This window comes from Diprion similis, chromosome 10 (genome assembly GCF_021155765.1).
Source record: "Diprion similis isolate iyDipSimi1 chromosome 10, iyDipSimi1.1, whole genome shotgun sequence".
Classification (NCBI taxonomy): Eukaryota; Metazoa; Arthropoda; class Insecta; order Hymenoptera; family Diprionidae; genus Diprion; species Diprion similis.
In genome coordinates this window covers 7,766,936-7,781,714 of record NC_060114.1, presented here as the reverse complement: position 1 = coordinate 7,781,714, position 14,779 = coordinate 7,766,936, and the positions used below count along the sequence as shown (strand labels likewise).

Here is a 14,779-nt window from a genome sequence, read left to right as displayed (position 1 = left end):
GAAAATGTATAGTCATTACGTCGTGTACATATATATATATATATATATACGTTGTTCGCTTACAGGACTTCGAGAATATAGACAGACTGCACGTAGGTAGGTATATGTATAAATATAACGGTAATATTTGAAGTGCACGCGGAGTTGAGTAGGTTTCGCAAATTCTCCCCAACGTCCTTGGCAGCATACATAGTACAACAAGGATGTGTGCATACAACAGTATATATACATATACCTATACTGCATATACACGTGCATTTTGCGATTCCGAGGTGATGCACCGATCTTGCAATTTGTACAGTGCACCGAGTTATTATAATACCCACACGTACAATATTCATGGTAAACATATGTATATATATACTTATGGGTATAACACTCGATGGCAAACAAAGAGAAGAAGCTCATCTCGAGGATCACGTTTAAATACCGGTACCGCTGCTTCTGGAGATCTTGTTTGTATATATATATATGGGATAAAAATGGCGACGTACAGACACAAGTAGGTATATATGGACACATCCTAACAGGCTGCAAACTGCGCCCAAGGAATTTCATTCTTCATCTCTCAATTATCAGCAATTCCTTCTGACGCATCGCATTGCGCTTTGAGAAGATTCTACAAGTACCGCTGCAATTCTGATACTTAAGTGTGATCGTAAACATACCGTATGTTACCGTACATAACTTTTGTCCGATTAAAATGATATAGTTGTCTCGTGTTGATTAAGGATATCTTGACTGATTATCGAGACGAAACGTTTCCCCTCTGTATGAACAAAAGTTGACAAAGAAACGAGAATTCGACCAAGTATTCAGGATTGAATATTTTACAACACTGGTTGAAAAAAGATTAGAATTGCATGGATAAAAACAGAATATAGAAACAGACACTTAAGAGTCTTGATCAGAGTCTCGAGGTCTAGAAGCTAATTGCGAGCAAAGTTGTTTAGGTGTGTGAGTAAATGTAGGTGTATACATGTGTGTGTGTGTGTATATATATAAGTATTATATACATATCCTGCGGTATAAAGTGTAGAAGTAAAGAGGTGGGTACTGCAGGTAGTAAAGATTCAGGCTCAACTCAACTTAACTAAACTCAACTCGAGCAAAGGCAGCAACAGCAGCAGCAGCAGCGGCAGCGGCGAGTCAAGGAGTCAGCCAAGCATGAAGAAACAGCCTAGCACTAAAAAGTGAAGAGGTTTAGTCGAATAAGAGCAAAGCAAGAATGACGAAAAAAAATTACCATAATAATAAAACAGAAACAATAATAATGACGATGAGAGAAAAAAATGAATCATTATTCAGCGTAGTACGAACAAACTAAAAGAGAATCGAAATTAATGAAAAAAGAAAACAGTACACGTATAAGTGTATGATTATGCACCAGAAGATAAGGAACGAATGTGTTCTACACAAGAGTAGACAAAAATGACAAGAACAACAAAGATGTGACAAATTTTTTGTCAACAACGGATGAATTTCATCGGTATAGGTACGAGGAATAAAAAAAATACCGGAAACTGGAACAAGAAAAAAAGAAAATAAAAAAAAAGAAGATCCCGAGGACGATGTGTTCTAATAAAAGGTGTGATATACATACATATAATATGCATATATATGCATGTTCCTATGTGCCCGAAGGCGCGCTCGCGCTAGATGAACATAATAAAAATATGCGCATGCAAGTATGTAAGAAACCTAGAAGAACGGATGGCCGGGAATAAGACGTGAAGCGAGGATCACGTAGGTAGAGGCGAGCTGGGTTTGTTCGTAAAAAGTTCTTAAGGCGGGGGTATTGGCGTTGGTATAACGGGACCGGAACTCTGGTGGAACCGGCGTGTTGGGCCCGCCGCTTCGAGCGGAAGGCCTTGTGGAAGGGGCGAATGTAGGTCTCGCATCCCGATTGGCCGGCAGACAGCGGCATACCCCTGCAGCAGCCGACGCACCAGAGAGTGAAAGAGGGGGGGGAGGGGAAAGGGTAGAGTAGGGGGGGGGGGATACCCGCGCCACTGGCTCTCAGCCCCCGATCATCGCGCCTACACAGTCATCTGCATCTCTCCTTCACCTCCGTCGGCTTCACCTCACTTTCGGAGTCGAGCAGCTTCCACCACGATTCGGAGGTTCGGGTAATGCGTGCGGTGAGGTTTCGGAAAAACGATTGCCGCGCCGATTTTTTCTGATTTCTCACTCTTTGATTTTTTTTTGCGTTTGTATAGGTATGAACTTCTGCTCCGATACTGCCGGAAGCAATCCTGACTTGCCTGAAATTTTAGCTGTTATGGATATCTTCGTTTTTTGCACATATTTTGGGCACGTAAGAAAACTGCAGATTTTTGGAACGGTTTTTTCGGGATTTGATTGCTTGGAAGATGCTGAAGCATATTTGTTTTCGGGTTATCGTTAGGAGTGGACTGAAGTTTTTATCCCGCCTAGAACTTTCCATTTTTGCTTGTCTTTTGGTTTTTTTTTTTGCTACAATGAGAATTTTGTAATAGAGGGTTCGGATTTTCTTCAATTCTTTGCCTGAATCTTATTACTTTGAAATTCAACTAGTTTATCTGTTCTCGACTTGCTGTTTCGACTGGGCTGAAATTCGACTCATCCGAAAAATTTCTGTTGTTTGCGAAAACGGGAATTTTTCATGGGGTGATTTTTATTAGAACAAAAAACTGAGAGATTGATGAATGAATTTTTCTCAAAACCTGACTGCTTCTGAGTCGAATAAAGCTGAACCGAAGGATCAGGTTTCGTTTGAATCAGTCCATCGGCATCAGTTTTCCAAATAAGTTCGGACCAAAAGATGTCCTTTTTTAAGATTTGATTCGTTACAAGTGAAAAATAATTATCGTTTGGGATGAAAGTCATTGAAGTCATTGACGGAAAACTGACGCAGTCCTCGAAACGTCCAGGTCTGATCAAAAGTCTAATTTTCACTTCCGGCGAGATCATTGTAACCTCGCATCTTCTCTAAATGATCTAAGCAGGAAGGTGAAAAGATGTTAAATGAAGTTTTGATTACTTGCAGCGAATTGAAAAACAAACATCATGCAGTATAATGGACAGAATGGGCGAGAACCAAACTCACGTTAATACGGTGTGTAAGTATAAGTTTATCTTCAGCGATGTTTTCCTTCCCTTTCATGGTAATTTCCATCTCTCAAAGTATCCGCCTGGGAAATTCGAACATGCATGTTTTCCATTTTTTTATTTTTTTAAATTTATTTCGTATTATACTCATAATTAAAAATTTGGATCTTATTGTTAAGTGAAAAGTTAAAAGAAAAAAGAAAATTAATGGGGTCTTAGTTTTCTTTGGAATATCTTGATGACGAATCTTTATTATATACTTCTTGCATCTTCGTGCACCGTTCTTCGGTCTCTATAGAAAACAAAGAATGACACTTGAGTTAGACGCGAGACGTAACGGATTTTCGACCGATTGAAATTAGTCTGACAGTTAGTTATGAACACTGAACAAGAAGAAGAGTAGTAAAAAATGCAAAAAAACATTTGTGCGTTCAACGGAAGCTTCCCAAAAAATCTTAAAGTCCCAAATATTCGATCGACGAATCGACGGTCGGTTACGGATGACCGTGAACACTGTATCATAATCATGGCGTCATCCACATCTCGTTTTTTCTATAGATATATAGTTTTTGCTATATATCTATATATACATACCTGCGATGAGGAACCGTCTTCAAAAGCGCGCCAGGAATCAGAATAAAAAAGGCGGGAAAAGATGAAAAATCTAATCAGTTGACTTAAATCCTTTAGTTTTCCCCGAGCTAATTGGTGAGGAGCAGAAGAATGAAAAAAACTTTTAATGACTGTTCAGTTAAATAGAAATCCAAATTTTCGATTGTTTTCGAATCAATTAGCTAATCGTGAAAAGCTTTTTAAGTAGAACCGTATCACTTGGAGAGAAGCATGTGTTAAAAATGTTTCTCGAGTTTAGTTCGAGTTGACGATATGAGGCTAAGAGAAATTTCACCTTTCAGATAAACCAAACCACTAATCAAGGTCATTGAACACCTATAGAACGCGGAAAAACTCATCTGTTGGAATCACACAGCGTGAACTTATATGGACAGGATACTTTTCTTACGGTCAAAGCAGCAGCAATTTTGGCATTTGACAACACGGAAGAATGTTCGTGAATGTAACCTCAAGATAACTGGGAAGCAATTATCACTACGAACCCTGTAATTTAGGTTAAAAAAAAGAAAAGAAAACAAGGCTGTCTATGATGTAATTATTCGGCATAAAATTTTATTGCCGAAGAAAAAAAAATCTTTTTGACTTTTCAAACGATAACATAGTTTATTAATAGGTATATATATATATATATACCCCACATTATTACTATTCGACAAGGTCTCTTTTGCGCGGTATTTTTAGGACGTCACTATCCAGTACACATAATTCGAGTATTTTGACAACTTGTCTCGCTGAAATATGGAATATTGACGTCACGTAATTTGTAGAGTGAATTGAACATGGGTTTCAGCTCTCGTCAGGTTACTTTCAATAATTTTCCGATTAAAAAATTGTACATGTGCAAGATTGTTTTTGTTGTTCAAGCATAGGTTTCAAACGAATGTACGTGTAATAAGGTGGCACCAAATATAGTCATCATCGAACTTTGTTACTTCCATAGTCCGAAATATCACGTAATAAATTTTCGAAAAGTGTTGTCGAAACCCCAAATTCCCATCTCATTTTTGAGTTCTACCCGAAAGCCTTCGAATCCTCCCATTTGAATAATACAGAATTGCCGACATTGACTGTCAACGTTTTTTTTCTATCGATGCGATGTGTAAAAACCGAGATTTGGTGAATCTCTCACTTATAGTCTCAGGTATTCGATAAAAATTCCAGACAGTTTGTTAAAGTTGAAAAATTTAAGGTTATATGGCAGAATTCGAAATTAAAATAGATATCTGGGGTTCCGGTAACGTTTTTTTCGAAATTTACTTATAAATATCTCATGCCTCGGGCGCGACAAAATTTGAGAATTACCCCATTAAGAAACTCCTCAAGCTACACGGTGTAAAAAATCAAACTCCTATCAAGAAGTGCAATTTTTTTTTCACCCCACCAACCCTACATACAAGATATTTTTCTCCGACTTCGCGTGACAACGAGTGACGAGAGCACATGTCGTTCAGGACGGCAAACCGATCCTGAGGGATGAAAAGTAGCGACAACAGGAAGACGAAGCGAAGGCCGCATGGTGGGGTCAGCGATACTCTCGGTGTACAGCATGGCGCTGTTCAGAGGGAGTTGTGAAGGCGGGCAGCGGCGGGAAGGGGGCGAGAGGGGGAAGCACCGTGGTGGTGGTAAAAGGCGTCATGTCAGCGGTGGGGCCGAAAGAAGTACCGCTACGCTTCGGAGGCGCCCTGAGGCGAAATACCAACCTACCTACCTAACCACCAGCTCAGGAACCTACCTTGCACAGAAAACGATGGTAGGTACAGTCCTCGTCTCGGGCAGGCGGTGAGGCCCCCGTTAAAAGTTATCGCGAGTGGAGTATAGGCGGCGGTACACTTCGGTCCGTCGTCGAGGGCCTCACGCACCTCCACACTCTCGCGTTCGCCGAGCAACGGTCGTCGGTTAGCGGAGTCAACTTTGTCTTCGATGAGGCCCCCGACCGGCTGGCACTCTCGTGGCCGACGGCCTCCGACGCGGACCCGGACCCAAGTGGTTGTCGCTGAAATTTTAATCGCTCCGAAAACCCCGTACAGTTAGTTCTGTGCCGGAAGCAACCCCCTTCGTCTGTTTTCAGTGTCTCGTGATGTGCGTTTTTCGTCATTCAAATATTATTATACGTGCGTCAGTTTTTTCTATTTTCTTTTGTGATTTTGTATAATATACAGGTGTTGTTATGAATTCGTGAGCATATTATGATGTTATTATTATACATCCGATGAATCGTCACTAGCTTCAAGTGTGTACTGTGTGATTGATCAGAAAGTTAATTGCCGAATTAAAGCAGCTCGACGAGAATATTGACTGCTTTGTATAAGTATTTATAATAACAATTTAATAATCTGTAAAAGACACCGGTTTTTACCGACCAGGATATTTCACCGATCGAATAATTGCTGGGTACTCAAAGTACTCGGTATCGCATAAAAATAATAAAAATCAACCATCGCGGTTACCATCGAACACCATACAGTGACGTTTTTCTGCGGACTGTGAACTACCGGTTTCGTCGAGCGCAGTAAATCGAGTGCGGTGATGAAAATAATCGGTTATAATCGTTGAGAGTGTGAAAAAAAAGATATCATCGATAAAGTAAGAAATCGGTGTCCGAGCTGCAGAGAGCAGTCATGTGGAAAGTGTTTGGTACCTCTTCTCGTTCGCACCGAGATTCGAATATACGAGGGGACGTAATTGAAAGCGTCGATCGGGATGATCGTGATTTATAGCCGAACCTAATCGTTCGTTTTCAGTTCTTCTATTCAGATTCTCCTTTTTACTTCTTCGCAAGTTTCACGCTTCAAGACAATAAAGTACACCGCGTGTTTCCTCCAGCCTTTTCATCGCAGATTTGCTATGTTCCTTGGAAATGGTGGCTCGTTACTGTCATCGTTCGGATTACCAGCTGGACACACTTCCAGCCTTCTGATCTGCGCGGACGTTTCTGGTGTCTGCTGATCGGACAGCAGTTTGTGTCTTAGAATCAAAGGTTCTCTCTGCTATCCTGAAGACGACATCCTGCAGGACGAATCGAAGTGCGAGAAACCGTGGAACTGTGTTTTAACATCGGAACGGACGCCAGCCGGCTTCGACTTCTTCGACTCTTCTCAGCACCGCGTTGCTTCAACGCCACAGCAACGCCCCCTACTTCTCTGCCTCGTCGTCTTCTCTCTCTCTCTCTCTCTCTCTCCCACACTCGGCGCTGATGGTTCTGATATCATCAACCGGTTTTTAAGGTTGGTTTACCCCTTAACCCATATTCCACATCGTGGTAAATTATTGGTTCATTTTATACACCGAATAACTTAGACAGACACTGCGTGCACAGGTGAATTACCGGACAAACAGAATGTACGTGAGCAAGGTATTCCCAATGACATCCGGTTCCAGAATTACCCTACGATTTTCACTCTTAAAGACGCCTTCGGCGACGAAAGTCGTCTTCCTTACCAAACTACATCATTTTTTACTGGTTAACTTGTAATTTGTTAGTATACCAATCTACGAGAACCTATCATCACTCTGGCCAGATTTGAAATTCGCCAGACAAAAAAAAAATACTATTGCGATTGAAATCTAAGTGGCGACAGTGTGAAAGAACCGCTTTGCGTCTACTTAGCAGCAACATAATTGTCTCTGAGACAATGATTCATTTGGTCAATAATGTTAAGGATTTCCGGACTCACGGACATCCTCAAGCAATAAGTAAATTGTAAGTTTTAACCTCCACAATGAACAGATTTTTAAATTAATCGTTACTAATTCCACGAACCAGTTTCGAATAACTCAAAATTTCAGCCGTATCTGTCGTTTTCATTTTTTTCCCCCAAAATTTCGTAATTTTGTTTTCTTCTAATTAAATTAAAATAACGAAGTTCTGCCGCATGCGTGTATAACGCATTTATAGAAACGTATGGGAAAATGGTCCAACACTGGGCTGGCGGGCAACGACTCGCGTGCAAGGGGCATAAATATAATTGGCTCAAATTCCTTGTGTCCAGGAGTCCATAGACACACTTCAACTGTGCAGCGGTAATTAATAACAAAATCATAGGCACCCTACTTAGGTCTGCGTACACATGTTTGAACACATATGTGTGCAACTTGTTGCACGGACTAATTTACATATCAGGAATTTTCTTAACTCCAGCCTGTAAACGTGTACCGAAATACCCCATATGTAGATCACACCTGTACGAAACTAGAGAGGGAAAGAAGAAAGAGAAGCAAAATGCCTGGTTGTTCTGTGCTTTACATGGTATTATTGCAATTCATTCACGCTCCCGGATAGCTGTGATTGAAGTATTTGCGTGTCGCACCCAGAGGGTAGATTCCTGGCAAAAGACTGAGACGAAAGTCTCTTTGCTCGAGATTCGAGGGTGGCACCGTTTTCGAGTTACAAAGGTTTGAAAATTGCCCAATCAGAACAGTCATACGGTGTAGTCTGCTGTTCCGGGCAGTCCTGTGATTGGTCCACGCCAAAAGTTGTGTAACTCGATAACCGGGGGTCCCCCGAAGTTTTGGCAAAGGAACTTCTGCCTTGGATTTTTACAAGGAATCTGATCGGAGTGTTAAAAATTTGATTGGTTAAAAAGAAAGATCCGTCAGCTAGTGGCAGAGCATCGCATAAACACGTATATCGGCTAATTGCGAACGCGGTGAAAGTGCAATTCTGACAAACCGGGTGTTATTTGTGTTCACATGTGTAATAAGACGACGACCACGATGACGCTGGACTATCGAAGGCGATGTAGTACGTTAATTAACGTCGTGTGTGTCTTTCTGCACTATTCTATCCTATCCTATCCATACTGCAGAGAGTCGTTCGAGGTCGGTCACGCACCTCGAACAACGCGTTCGCTTCGTTCGTCATTCGCACGCTACACATGCATATCGCAGATTGGTAGTTACAGGATACGTGATACGTTGCGTATTTTGATACAGTCGTTACTTTTCTGTTTCTCTCCGTTGTAGTTGAAACTGATCCCAACAATTCCGTTAATTCGACGGTCTTTTAGCAGATACAAAATTTGAATTATCTTTCACACGATTCAAGTTTGCAGTTCAGCTCTTGCCTATCTTCTATGATCACTAATCGCCCAATCTATACTGCTAGTCTCTTGTTTTCTGCCATTTATTGCTTTCGGATAGTCGGTGTTGGGGAAGCGGCGTTTCGTTCGGTTCGCCAGGTTCTTCGAGTCCCAGCTTCTTGTTGAGCTGAGTGGCTGCTGGATCCGACCCGGCAAATGTCAGAGTATCTTGCATCTGGCCACACGAGAGAACCTGTCCCACCGTCAGCGACCCACACACGACTAAATGCCAGCAAGTGTGCGTCTCGTCTAGCATAAAACTGTGCTGCGCAGACACGGACGAATGGTCTATACGTTACAACTTCTAGATGCAGCCCGATAACTATGTATAGATACATTCACGTAATTAGGTACATACGCATAAATATATAATCGTCGGTATACGAGCGTTATATACGCGGAGAGCTGTTGCGAAAACGGAAAAAGATGGCAACTGACTACGACTAGACAGCCGGACTTGCTGCTCAACTCGATCCTCGAGCGATACTGTACCCGGTATTCATCTTGTAATTAGTTGGATACTCAATTCTTTCCCTTTATTATACCCACGGTGTCCTCTTCTTCTTGTAATTTCTTAATTTTCATTAGCAACCACTTTTTATTACAGCTATGTAACTTATGTTTGGTTGTTAAAAAATTTCTCTATTCACTTTCTGTCAATTATGACTTTTGCAATCAAGCTTCGAATGCATAGATTCGTCTGTTTTCGATAAATTTTTGTTTACTGATAATCGTCACTGTAAATCACTTTTATCTTCTGATTGATATCATAACTCTTTGATTAGTAGATATAGTTATGATTGTGTCGCTAAGTTTTTTGGAATGGCATGGCCACATAGTTTGCTAAGTATTTGTAGAGAATGACGCATTTTCAATTTATTTTAGCAGCTTCTAATTCACAACTATTTATCAGCCATACTGTCAAGTTACGGTATCTGTTTCTGTCTGTCTGTAAGTTATAAATTTTCTTTCAAATTTCTGTTATTTTTTAAACAGGTAGGAATTCATCATTCACTGTGTAGAAGCCTTCGTTTGATTTCACTTTGCTTCTCATCGGAAATTCATTCTTTCTTGGATGTTACTGAAGTCTATCCAGCACTTTTTAATAATTCCTAAGTATGAAAGATACTGTTTTGCGTTTTTATCCCATTCTCTGTCTCTCAAAATCGATCCTTCGTTACACATTACCCAAACTTCTCTCCGCAGTGTTATTGCTTTTGAGGTTACTTCATTTCCTTTCTTCTTTATGAATTTTAATCATCTTCATTAAAAGGGGAATAAAAATTCCGTGATTGTGCGTAAAGGAAACTGCTTGCAGGTCTTCCCGACTCCAAGGTGCAATATTCTTAATTGAGATAAGTAGTTCCGTATGTATAATCCAAATTTACGTATACAGCGTATAATACAAACCTCATTTACAAAGCGAGGCTGTTCCGTTGGGATAAATGATATAATCACACACACGATATATACATATACATAGATATTCATATCAGTACAATAGTATTATACATACACCGAGTGTGTCTCTCCCACGCCTTATGCATACGTATGTAGACACGAAAACATACGTACACATACGTATAAAGATGCATATCTTTCTCATTTCGGAGCTTTCTTTTGTTTTGGCCGGGATCCGTCGGCTGAACCAAACCAACCTGCGCCGACCAACCAACCAACCAACCAACAAACCAACCAACCAACTTCCTGCTATTTTCTATTCCCGGCGAGCCACCAACTCGTATATACACATACAGGATATATTATATATACATATATATTTGTATATGTATGTGTGTGTGTGTGTTGTGAGTGTCACACGCATTTGCGTCTTACAAGTGGTTGAGAGTATATTTAGCATACATTAGGAAAATCCCGGCAAAAATACATTACGCAGGCGATGCCACGTCCTGAAAACAAATATTTATTCGAGGTTGCTCGATAGGCGGGACGTTTTATAGCGCAGCTAGTTTAACAATAAGTATTGCACACAAGATGTTCACAGTACAATTATAATACCGCATAGTGTGCGTTCTGGCGTATATTGTTTTATGCGGATTATTATCCTGGCGAGGAAAATGGTCGGTACAATCCATGGTTCGGTACTCGTACACCTGGGCGTAACGTTATATTGTGATCCTATATATATATATATATATATATATAATGTATATATATATATATATATATATATATATATATATATATATATTCATGTATGTACGGAACAATTTGTCTTGTCTCTTTCCTCTCCCCCCTTCCCTGCAACTTTTTTTCCGCAATTTATTATTCCTATTATTCTTTACGTTACTGCGTTTTACGATCCAGACCGTGGATACGATTCTTCACAACGATTTTATCCCTATTTACGGAAACTGAGGCGAGGAGAGATGGACAAACGCTTATAGTTACCTCGGGATCTATATCTAGTTTCCCTATATTTTACAGCGAAATAGCCAACCGAAGCTTTTATAGGACCGAAAACAAATTGCTCGCAGTCTAGGAATAGAAGCCGAGACAAGAAAATAGCAACTGCAAGACCGTTATACTTACCATTTATCAACTATCATTTCCATTTCAGAGGCCATATTTTAGATGCTACTCGATACATCGACTAGTACTTAAACGATTAGTTCAAGAAACTACAACATCCTTAAATATTTCAAACGTAAGTTATTTGAATTTTGTCAGACATAGTCGCTAAAACATCTTCCAACGACTAATTCTCAAGGTTTAAAATATAAAAACTACTTTTTCATAATTATAATCGGTATACTACGTTCTAAAAACTAATTTCGAGTACTAAATAATTTCAACTCTATTCCCTGAAGTCGTTTTTCAACGATTACAGTGAAACAACTGTTGCTACTATTTAAAACAAAGTGACGAATCAAAACTGCTGTTCACACCAAAAATACTAAAGCAGAATCACACATTTTTCACAAAATCACTATGTTCATCAGCTATGATGCGTCTAGTAGAAGACTGGTATTTTGGAATAACTATATCCATTCCACATAACAGTAAAACTTTTTCTAAGTCGACGCTTAACTTCCTGCCTGACTAGTCTCGATGCGATTGATCCAAAAGAATTTCGTGCAACTAGTTCAAGTACCGGAATATTCGTGAAATCAGTATCCGATGTTCAAATGTACTCAATTCAGCGATAAATAGTAATATCCCTAACAATAAACTAAAGACGCGGTCTAGCTGCACGTTTGTATGTAAGTATTTATTACATACAGGTATGAACATACGTATAGCCATTATGTACGTACGTAGATGTACATACATGCATACATGTACATACATACATATATTTATATCACACCGTGGCAAAACAGGTCTGACGTTGATGCCCGGCAGCAAGAGTAACGCCGAGAGAAATCCTAGAGGGATTTTCAACAAGCCTAGCCGGCCAGCCAGCTAGCGCATGATTAGTTAGACGATCTAGGAACAGCGCAACCCAGCAGCAACGACTCGAGTGTCTGCCGCACGTCACTCACACCGCGAACTGTGGATGGCTGAACCAAGGGCTGATTGTGAGTGTCCTGACCCAGTCTGCTGGCCGTAAACACGAACATCGATCCTCACGCATCTCAAAATACACGCCCATAACGCCAGAAATACGGATCGTCGCAGATTTGTCGGTATCGTTCTGCCTTACCGTCCTTCGTCGGTAACGCTGATACCCGACGTTATCGACGCGTCCTCAACCGATCGATCATGTTTCGTAATCTCCTTCGTTTCTCTTTATATTGGAAGAGCCTTCGACGGTGAAGCAAGACATTTTGCTTCTTGTTCTTCGTTTTTTGTTCTTCCTTTTCCTCATCCGTTTCCTCCTCCTCCTCCACCTCTTCTTCTTCTTCTTCTTCTTCTTCTTCTTCTTCTTCTTCTTCTTCTTCTTCTTCTTCTTCTTCTTCTTCTTTTTCTTATTTCTTCTTAACTGGCGTCCGTATCTTGGATTAACACAGCGTTGACTTTACGAAGCTGTCGAACAAGTATGTCAAATTACGGATATACGGAAACCCACCCGTGGTATTTAGGTTGCAGCCCAGGTATAAAACGATCGACACGAACGGTCATCTCCACCTGCTTCGATACATACATGTGTACTTTTTAGGTTTAATTATTCTTATTTTTCGGTGTTTGGTTCAACTTTTTATCTCGTTTCTTCGGCTCTCTTCTCGCGTTATGATTATCTCGATTTTTACATTTTAACTTCACGTTTTTTTTTCGTCAATATTTTCTAAAAAAATTTTCCGTCAAATCGTCTCCTCACCTTGTTACATTAACTATACTAATGTAGATGCTTACGTAAATATATAATTCCTACATATAGGAAGTACAAACTCTTTCTTTTCTCCGGTTATCATGTAGCGCCTTCTTATATCTCAAACTTCTCACAGCCAGCAACTGACCCAACCCCACTATGAACGCGTATGTATATGTGTGTGTGTGAATATATATATGTATATAGACGTGTCTCTACTTTCTGTAAAGGGAATTTGAGATGCGCGTTCAAACTTCGGCGCGGATATCAAATGACCATGCTCGCCAAGATCGGCAGGTTATACATACAAGTGCCTATATAAAACGCAGGTATGTACGCGCCGAGTCAGGGTTCAGTGCTCACCGTGCAAATTAATAATAATAATAACAACAACAACAACAAGCGGGATATAAATCAACGAATACCAAGAATGACATAAAAAAAACAAAAAAAAACAAAGGAATAGTTGAAATACTGAGTAGATTTGTGAATAGCAGGAAAATGAAAATAGAAACACTGGTGTGTATTATTGAAAAATTGCAAATCACCGATACAGCATAAACATGTATATATATATTTTGACACGCATGCGCGTGGTTTCGGGTCTACGGAAGCCTTGGCAGCGCGGCGTTGCGATCGAAGAATTACGAAGGCTTACCGAGCCTGAAGCAGCGCGCATAAAAAGCCCTTAGGGCATTGGGGTAGCTGTGCGTGAGCCGGGAGCCAAGCTTGGCCTCGAAAACTTGAAAATCAAGTAGTGCTGGTGTATTGTACAGACTGTACGCGTAGAATGGATTTTATACATCAAAGCAACACGCGTGTTTATTATTGGAGCCCATAGAAGTCTGTGAAAACTATGCATAGTTACATCAATCTGTAGAATATCTTGAAAACGCTTTAACGTATCAAGATTCCACACGTCGCGTGCACTTCGGGAAATAAAAATGTTGCCAACCTACTGAAAAATAACTCTGTATAAACTAAAATATCAAACAGGTTAGGTTAGGTTAGGTTAGTTGAGAAATGCATCGGGACTATTCAATACCAGTCTTTTCTCTTTTGCATTTCAATCAAATTTGTGATCGCTCAGTGGTGATCAATAGACTTTTTTTTTATTTCATTGTTCATCAGGTTGAACTAAATTTTTAATTCTTGCAAATATTGTTAAAATATTTTTATATATAGTTTAAATATTTTTGCGCAGAAGCTTTTTTCACGCGGTAAAATTACTCATACATGCTTACTTTGAATCTTGCAAGCAAAGAGAATGAAAGGATTTTTTTTTTCAGGTCTGTTTTTGCATTTTTATTATGGTTGATGACAGTGCGGAGACTTTTGTGTGTTATGAACTATGAAAAGGATGTGCCGTATATGAAAAAAAAACAACAAAAAAACGCAAGCTGCTATTCAACATACTTACCCAGCACGCTGGTCTTTCGATTTTTTTCTTGCTTTTTCGATTACATTTCTCTCTCCTTCTGTCTGTCTTCGAGTCACGTATAAAAGGAATTTGGTTTTCACACAGATGTTTCAAGTTACACAAGCGTTAATTGTTCTTTTAGTTTTTTTTTTTTTTTTCCTCTTTTATTCCTCTTCTTTACCGCTGCGCCGATTAATCATATTTTACAGAAACATATTCACAGATTATAACTGCGTACAATGTATACGCGAATTTGAGTCTCATTTAAGAGACTTTTTTATAACT

At 39.8% G+C, this 14,779-nt stretch overlaps 1 protein-coding gene across 1 annotated transcript in view; it reads left to right on the top strand.

Annotated features, from left to right (window-relative positions):
* The first annotated feature begins 5,912 nt into the window (after positions 1 to 5,912).
* The window catches only part of LOC124411232 (zinc finger E-box-binding homeobox 1), a 28,261-nt gene continuing 19,394 nt past the window's right edge, over positions 5,913 to 14,779 (top strand). The window contains exon 1 of the mRNA XM_046890229.1: positions 5,913 to 6,947. The gene's annotated coding sequence lies outside the window, so the exon portion shown is untranslated. The remainder of the gene's footprint in view (positions 6,948 to 14,779) is intronic.